Below are 6,975 nucleotides of genomic sequence, written 5' to 3'. Positions count from 1 at the left end.
GCCGCCATGGTGAAATTGGTAGACACGCTGCTCTTAGGAAGCAGTGCTCAAGCATCTCGGTTCGAATCCGAGTGGCGGCATTCTTGAAAAAGAATACAATAGATTAGAAATCAATTCGAAATTTACAATTTTGTAATGGGACCTTCCCCTTATGCTATTTGCAACTTTAGAACATATACTAACTCATATCTCTTTCTCAACGATTTCAATTGTGATTACGATTCATTTTATAACCTTATTAGTTCGTGAACTTGGAGGATTACGTGATTCGTCAGAAAAAGGAATGATAGTTACTTTTTTCTCTATAACAGGATTCTTAGTTTCTCGTTGGGCTTCCTCGGGACATTTTCCATTAAGTAATTTATATGAGTCATTGATCTTCCTTTCATGGGCCCTGTATATTCTTCATACCATTCCTAAAATACAGAACTCTAAAAATGATTTAAGCACAATAACTACGCCAAGTACTATTTTAACGCAAGGCTTTGCCACATCGGGTCTTTTAACTGAAATGCATCAATCCACGATACTAGTACCTGCTCTACAATCTCAGTGGTTAATGATGCATGTCAGTATGATGTTATTAAGCTATGCAACTCTTTTGTGCGGATCCTTATTATCTGCCGCTATTCTAATCATTAGATTTCGAAATAATTTCCATTTCTTTTCTAAAAAGAAAAAAAATGTTTTAAATAAAACATTTTTCTTTAGTGATATTAAATATTTTTATGCAAAAAGAAGTGCTTTAAAAAGAACCTCTGTCCCTTCATTTCCAAATTATTACAAATATCAATTAACGGAGCGTTTGGATTCTTGGAGTTATCGTGTCATTAGCCTAGGATTTACCCTTTTAACCGTAGGTATTCTTTGTGGAGCAGTATGGGCTAATGAGGCCTGGGGATCCTATTGGAATTGGGATCCTAAGGAAACTTGGGCATTTATTACTTGGACCATATTCGCAATTTATTTACATAGTAGAACAAATACAAATTGGAAGGGTACGAATTCTGCACTTATAGCTTCGATAGGATTTCTTATAATTTGGATTTGTTATTTTGGTATAAATCTATTAGGAATAGGCTTACATAGTTATGGGTTCGTTTACATTAACACCTAAATGATTACATAAAATAAAACCTTCATGAAATGAAGGTTTTTACTTTTATGTTTTATTGAGAACCCCTTGAACGCCTTCTCAAAGGGTTCTCAAAAATTCGAGATAGATCTAATTATACTTTTTTACTTATTTCTGCATTAATAGAGCAGACGAGTAAAAAAAAGCAAACCTATTTAGGATAATAATTGGATAAGAGAGCCTCTACCCTGTCAACGGATAGGGAGAGAACAAAATCTGGATAAATACCAATTCCTATTACTGGTAAAAAGATACAGATTAAAATAAAGAAGTTCTCGTGGTCCAGAATCCACAAAATTTGCGTTTGGAACATTAAATAGCTTGTATCCATAGAACATCTGGCGTAACATAGATAATAAATAAATAGGAGTTAATATCATTCCAATTGCCATTACAAAAGTAATTAGTGTTTTTGGCATTAACAGAAATTTTGGACTAGTAATTAGTCCAAAAAATACTACTAATTCTGCGACAAAACCACTCATCCTGGTAAGGCAAGAGAAGCCATTGAAAAGCTACTAAACATGGTAAAAATTTTAGGCATTGGGATGGATATTCCCCCCAGTTCTTCGAGATAAACAAGACGCATTCTATCAGAAGCGGTTCCTGCCAAGAAAAAAAGTGTAGCACCAATAAATCCATGGGATAATATTTGTAAAATAGCTCCATTGAGTCCAATGTTGGTTATGGAACCAATTCCTATAATTATGAAACCCATGTGAGATACAGAGGAATAAGCTATTCTTTTTTTGAATTTCGTTGACCAAGAGAAGTTGAAGCTGCATAGATTATTTGGATCGCTCCTATTATTACTAACCAGGGCGAAAATAGATAATGAGCATGAGGTAACAATTCCATGTTGATCCGAATCAATCCATAAGCTCCCATCTTTAATAATATTCCCGCTAAAAGCATACATGTACTATAATGTGCTTCCCCATGGGTATCTGGTAACCACGTATGTAGGGGTATAATCGGCAATTTGACAGCATAAGCAATAAGGAAGCCAAAATATAAAAGTATTTCCAAGGTTGCAGGGTATGATTGATTAATTAATCTTTCCAAATCTAATCCTGGTTCGTTGGAACCATATAAGCCATACCCAGAACTCCGATTAAGAAAAAAAATGGAACCGCCTGCAGTATACAAAATAAACTTTGTAGCTGAATATAGACGCCTCTTCCCCCCCCACATGGATAAAAGTAAGTAAACAGGAATTAATTCTAACTCCCACATGATAAAAAAAAGTAAAAGGTCTCGCGAAGAAAATAATCCTATTTGACCACTATACATTGCGAGCATCAGGAAATAGAATAATCGCGAATTCCGTGTAATTGGCCAAGCTGCTAAAGTAGCTAAAGTAGTGATAAATCCTGTCAATAAAATAGATCCTAATGAAAGTCCATCGATTCCCAATCTCCAGTGGAAATCGAAGACATCTATCCATTTATAATCCTCCTTTAATTGGATTAAGGGATCCTCCAGTTGGAAATGATAACAGAACGCATAAGTCATTAGAAGGAATTCTAATAAACAAATAGATATAGTATACCACCTAACGACTTTGTTTCCCTTATGAGGTAAAAAGAAAATTAATGAACCTGCAAATATCGGCAAAACAACAAGTATTGTTAACCAAGGAAAATAACTCATGATAAAGTGATAAAGACAAGATACGTTTTGACCAGAAAAGCCCGTGCTCGATTATTTCGAGCACAGGCTTCTTCGGTAAAGAGGAATCAGACGATTCGAGTGAAGTTTTTTGTAACGTATCAATAAGATAGAGCCATGCTACGTGTTGTTTCAGGCCCTAAATAAACGCGGACACTTAAAAAATCTGTCGGGCAGGCAGATTCACATCTCTTACAACCCACACAATCTTCGGTTCTCGGCGCGGAAGCAATTTGCTTGGCTTTACATCCATCCCAGGGTATCATTTCTAATACATCTGTTGACAAGCTCGTACACATTGAGTGCATCCTATACATGTATCGTAAATTTTTACGGAATGTGACATTGGATCTATAAATTTTTCTTTTCAACATAAAATTTTCGATCTGGTAAAAATGAAATTAGTACTATAATGAGTCATATGTATTGTAGACACCAGACGAAGCAATGGTTTATCCAAACTTCAAAAATAAAAATCTATTTTTTAATCTGTTTGTGAGAAAGCGTGAAGAGAGCCAAGAGACTTTAATTTTGGATTTCAACAATAAGAAATAAGAAAGAATTTTACGAATTGTACAGACGAATTCGAATTAGCCAATAAATTGGCTATCGTCTTTTCAATATAAATTATTGCAATATTCAAATTGCAATATCAATGAATTACAAATACAAAAATTCATTTAAGTGAAAAAGAATACTATGCAATAATCTACTAAAAAAAGCAATAATCTACTAAAAAAAATGGATATTCTCAAATAATACTAAGAAAATAGTATTGATTTCTATTTATTTTAATATGTGCGCCTTTGTTTAGAGGATTCTATGTCTAATTATTCAAAATTCTAATTATTCAATAAATTAGATTGATTGATACGAGTGGATTTCCTATTACGATGGATGGAAGAAAGAATGGATAGTCCAATAGCGGCTTCAGCAGCCGCAAGGGCTATAACAAAAATTGCGAAAATATCTCCTTTTAATTGGCGACTATCAAATAGATCAGAAAATGTTACGAGATTTAGATTATTGAATTCAGTATAAGTTCAAGACATATTAGAGCTCTAACCATGTTTCGGCTTGTGATCAATCCATAGATACCAATCGAAAATAAATAGACACTCAAAAAAAGTACATGCTCAAACATCATTAACTAACTCCTTATCAATCTCGATTCATTTCAATATGAGGGCAAGAATTGAACCGATTCAATTAATTACAATAGAACAATTACACAACAAAAGAGAAAATAAAGGAGGTATTTGTTGGCAGTAGATGGATTTTACTAAATCAAAATTGTGATTCTTTAGTTATTTATTTTAGATTTGCAATTCTTATAATTTGTACTTTTTCTAAGTTTCTTATTGCCGAGCCATAGTAATTGCACCTATTAAAGAAAACTAGAAGAATTATGGAAATGAGTTCAAACGGAAGATAAAAATCGGTTGCTAAATGAATTCCAATTTGTTGAACATTATTTATGAGACCCTGTTCTACTATTTGGTTTGATCTTGTAGTCCAAAGAATTCCATACCACGACGTATCTGGGATAGTAGTCATTAGCGAAAAAACAATAGTTATACAAACGAGTGAAGTGAACCCATCTCCAATAGTCCAATAATTCTTATCTTTAGACCATTCTGAGCCATTTACGAACATTACAGCGAATATGATCAAGACATTTATGGCTCCCACATAAATAAGAAGTTGTGCGACAGCTACAAAGTAGGAATTTAATAAAAAATAGAATAAGGATATACAAACAAGAACTAATCCCAGCGAAAAGGCAGAATAAATGGGGTTGGTAAGTAATACTACTCCTAGACCCCCTAGTAGAAGAACAAATCCCCCAAATAGCATAAGAATCTCATGTATTGGTCCAGGTAAATCCATTATGGATAAAAAGAAATTAATAGTATAAAATTTTTCATGAACTGACTAAAACTAAAGGATTCAAGGAAGGAAAAAAGGATTTGGGTATTTTTTTGTGTATAAACTGTATAGTTATAAATTATATTATATCACGAAAATCTAGTCTGATTTAAAATAAGAAATAATTTCCAATAAGCAGTAGTTTTTCTTTATAGTTTAATTTTAAAGTTTAATAAAGAATTATTAGATTTTTATAACAAAAAGACAAAATCAAAGTTTAGTAATCAGTAATCGTTCTTGAATTCGAAGATTTTTCTTTGTTTATTTTACTTTCAGACGAATTCCTAATTGTTTGATTGTGTAATCTCCCATTATGGAGATTGGTAACCGACTTAAAGCAATTTGATTGTAATTCAATTCATGACGATCATAGGTAGAAAGTTCATATTCTTCAGTCATTGATAAACAGCTTGTTGGACAGTACTCAACACAATTGCCACAAAATATACAAACTCCGAAATCAATACTATAATTAAGCAATTGTTTTTCTTTAATATCCTTTTCAAATCTCCAATCCACAACGGGTAAATCTATCGGACATACGCGAACACATACTTCACAAGCAATACATTTATCAAATTCAAAGTGGATTCGCCCTCGGAAACGCTCTGGTGTAATTGATTTTTCATAAGGGTAGTGAATCGTTATAGGTAAACGATTTGTGTGGGATAAGGTAGTTATGAAACTTTGACCTATGTACCTTGTAGCACGTATTGTTTGTTGACCATAACTCATGAACCCAGTTACCATAGGAACATATTCATTCTAAATATCTATGAAAAAGATATGTTTCTTTCTCTTGTTTGAGAGAGCTTTTGTGTTGAAAATATTCTTACTATTATTGTATTATCTTATTTATAGTGAAACAAGTTGAGAAGAGGTTGTTAATAAGAGATTGCCCAGGGAAATAGGTAAAAGAAATTTCCATCCAAGATTTAATAACTGATCCATTCTCATCCTCGGTAAAGTCCATCTTATTGTGATAGAAATGAAGAGAAATAAATAAGCTTTAGTTAATGTAATAAATATACCCATTGTCATTTCCAAAATTCCCAACTGCTTTATTCATTTGGAAAAAATCAAAAAGGATATATAGGGAATAGAGAAATTCCACCCGCCCAAGTAGAGAACTGTTACAAATAAAGAAGAAACTAATAAATTTAGGTAAGAAACAAGATAAAATAAACCATATTTGATACCGGAATATTCAGTTTGGTAACCTGCTACTAATTCTTCCTCCGCTTCTGGTAAATCAAAGGGTAATCTTTCACATTCTGCCAAAGAAGAAATTAAAAAAACCAGAAAACCTATAGGCTGACGCCAAATATTCCATCCAAAAAAACCGTATTTTGACTGTGCTTCAACTATATCAACTGTACTTGAACTGTTAGATAATCATAGTCGATGATAACATCACAGTTCCCACCGCTATTTCAAAACCGTACATGAAACCTTAGCTTCATACGGCTTCTCTATGATCAGAAAAAAGAAAGGACTGTTTTGTTCCTAGCCCCTGGGGCGTAGATAGAATTAGATAAAATAAAATAAATAGATTTGAAAGTCCTAAATTAGACCAAAGGAATTCCGTCTGCTAGAATAAGAAAAAGCGCTTCCGAATTGATCTCATCCTTTATAATATAATGAAAATTTTTCTTTGTTCAGTAATAACTTAATCTTGGAATAAAACACTTGTTACTTGTTATAGGAATTCAATTAATAAATGGAAAGAGTTGGGTATTAGTTCATGAGCAATTCTGCATGAATATGGATAGAGGAAGGAAATAATGAAAATTTTTTCTAGTGCACTCCATATCTTTTTTACTATTCTTCTTTCCCCAGGGAGGGGGTATTCAAAAAGAAAAAATGGATAAAGGGTTAATTCGTTCTTGATAGCCATTTCCTTAACAAGTGAATGGGAACATACTCTGGATCGGAATCCGAAGAAAGTACTACTTGATAATTTCTACAAATTGCAAGTCCTTATTATGATTCCTTTTATGGGCAAAAATCTCTAATGTTTTAGATTTTCCATTACTATCCTTTATGTACTTTAGTGTTCCTAACCCTTCACTAACTTTTGGTGGATTCTTCTTATGGATTATTAAGTTATAGTAATAACTAGGAGTATTCTAGTAATGGAATTCCATATCGTGAATCCTTTATTCTTGGCCGCTTCAAGATATGATGACTAATTAAAAAATATCAACCTTGGGATAAAGAGTTTACACTGCTTATGTTTA

The 6,975-nt window shown here is 32.8% G+C and overlaps 1 non-coding gene across 1 annotated transcript; it reads left to right on the top strand.

The window, feature by feature from the left end:
- On the top strand, positions 1-80 carry TRNAL-UAG (transfer RNA leucine (anticodon UAG)). The gene has a single exon. It is a non-coding gene; the product is annotated as a tRNA-Leu (tRNA).
- The last annotated feature ends 6,895 nt before the right edge of the window (positions 81-6,975 follow it).

Source organism: Aegilops tauschii, unplaced genomic scaffold (assembly GCF_002575655.3).
Source record: "Aegilops tauschii subsp. strangulata cultivar AL8/78 unplaced genomic scaffold, Aet v6.0 ptg001045l_obj, whole genome shotgun sequence".
In the NCBI taxonomy this organism is placed as follows: domain Eukaryota; kingdom Viridiplantae; phylum Streptophyta; class Magnoliopsida; order Poales; family Poaceae; genus Aegilops; species Aegilops tauschii.
This window is presented reverse-complemented; position numbering and strand designations above follow the sequence as displayed.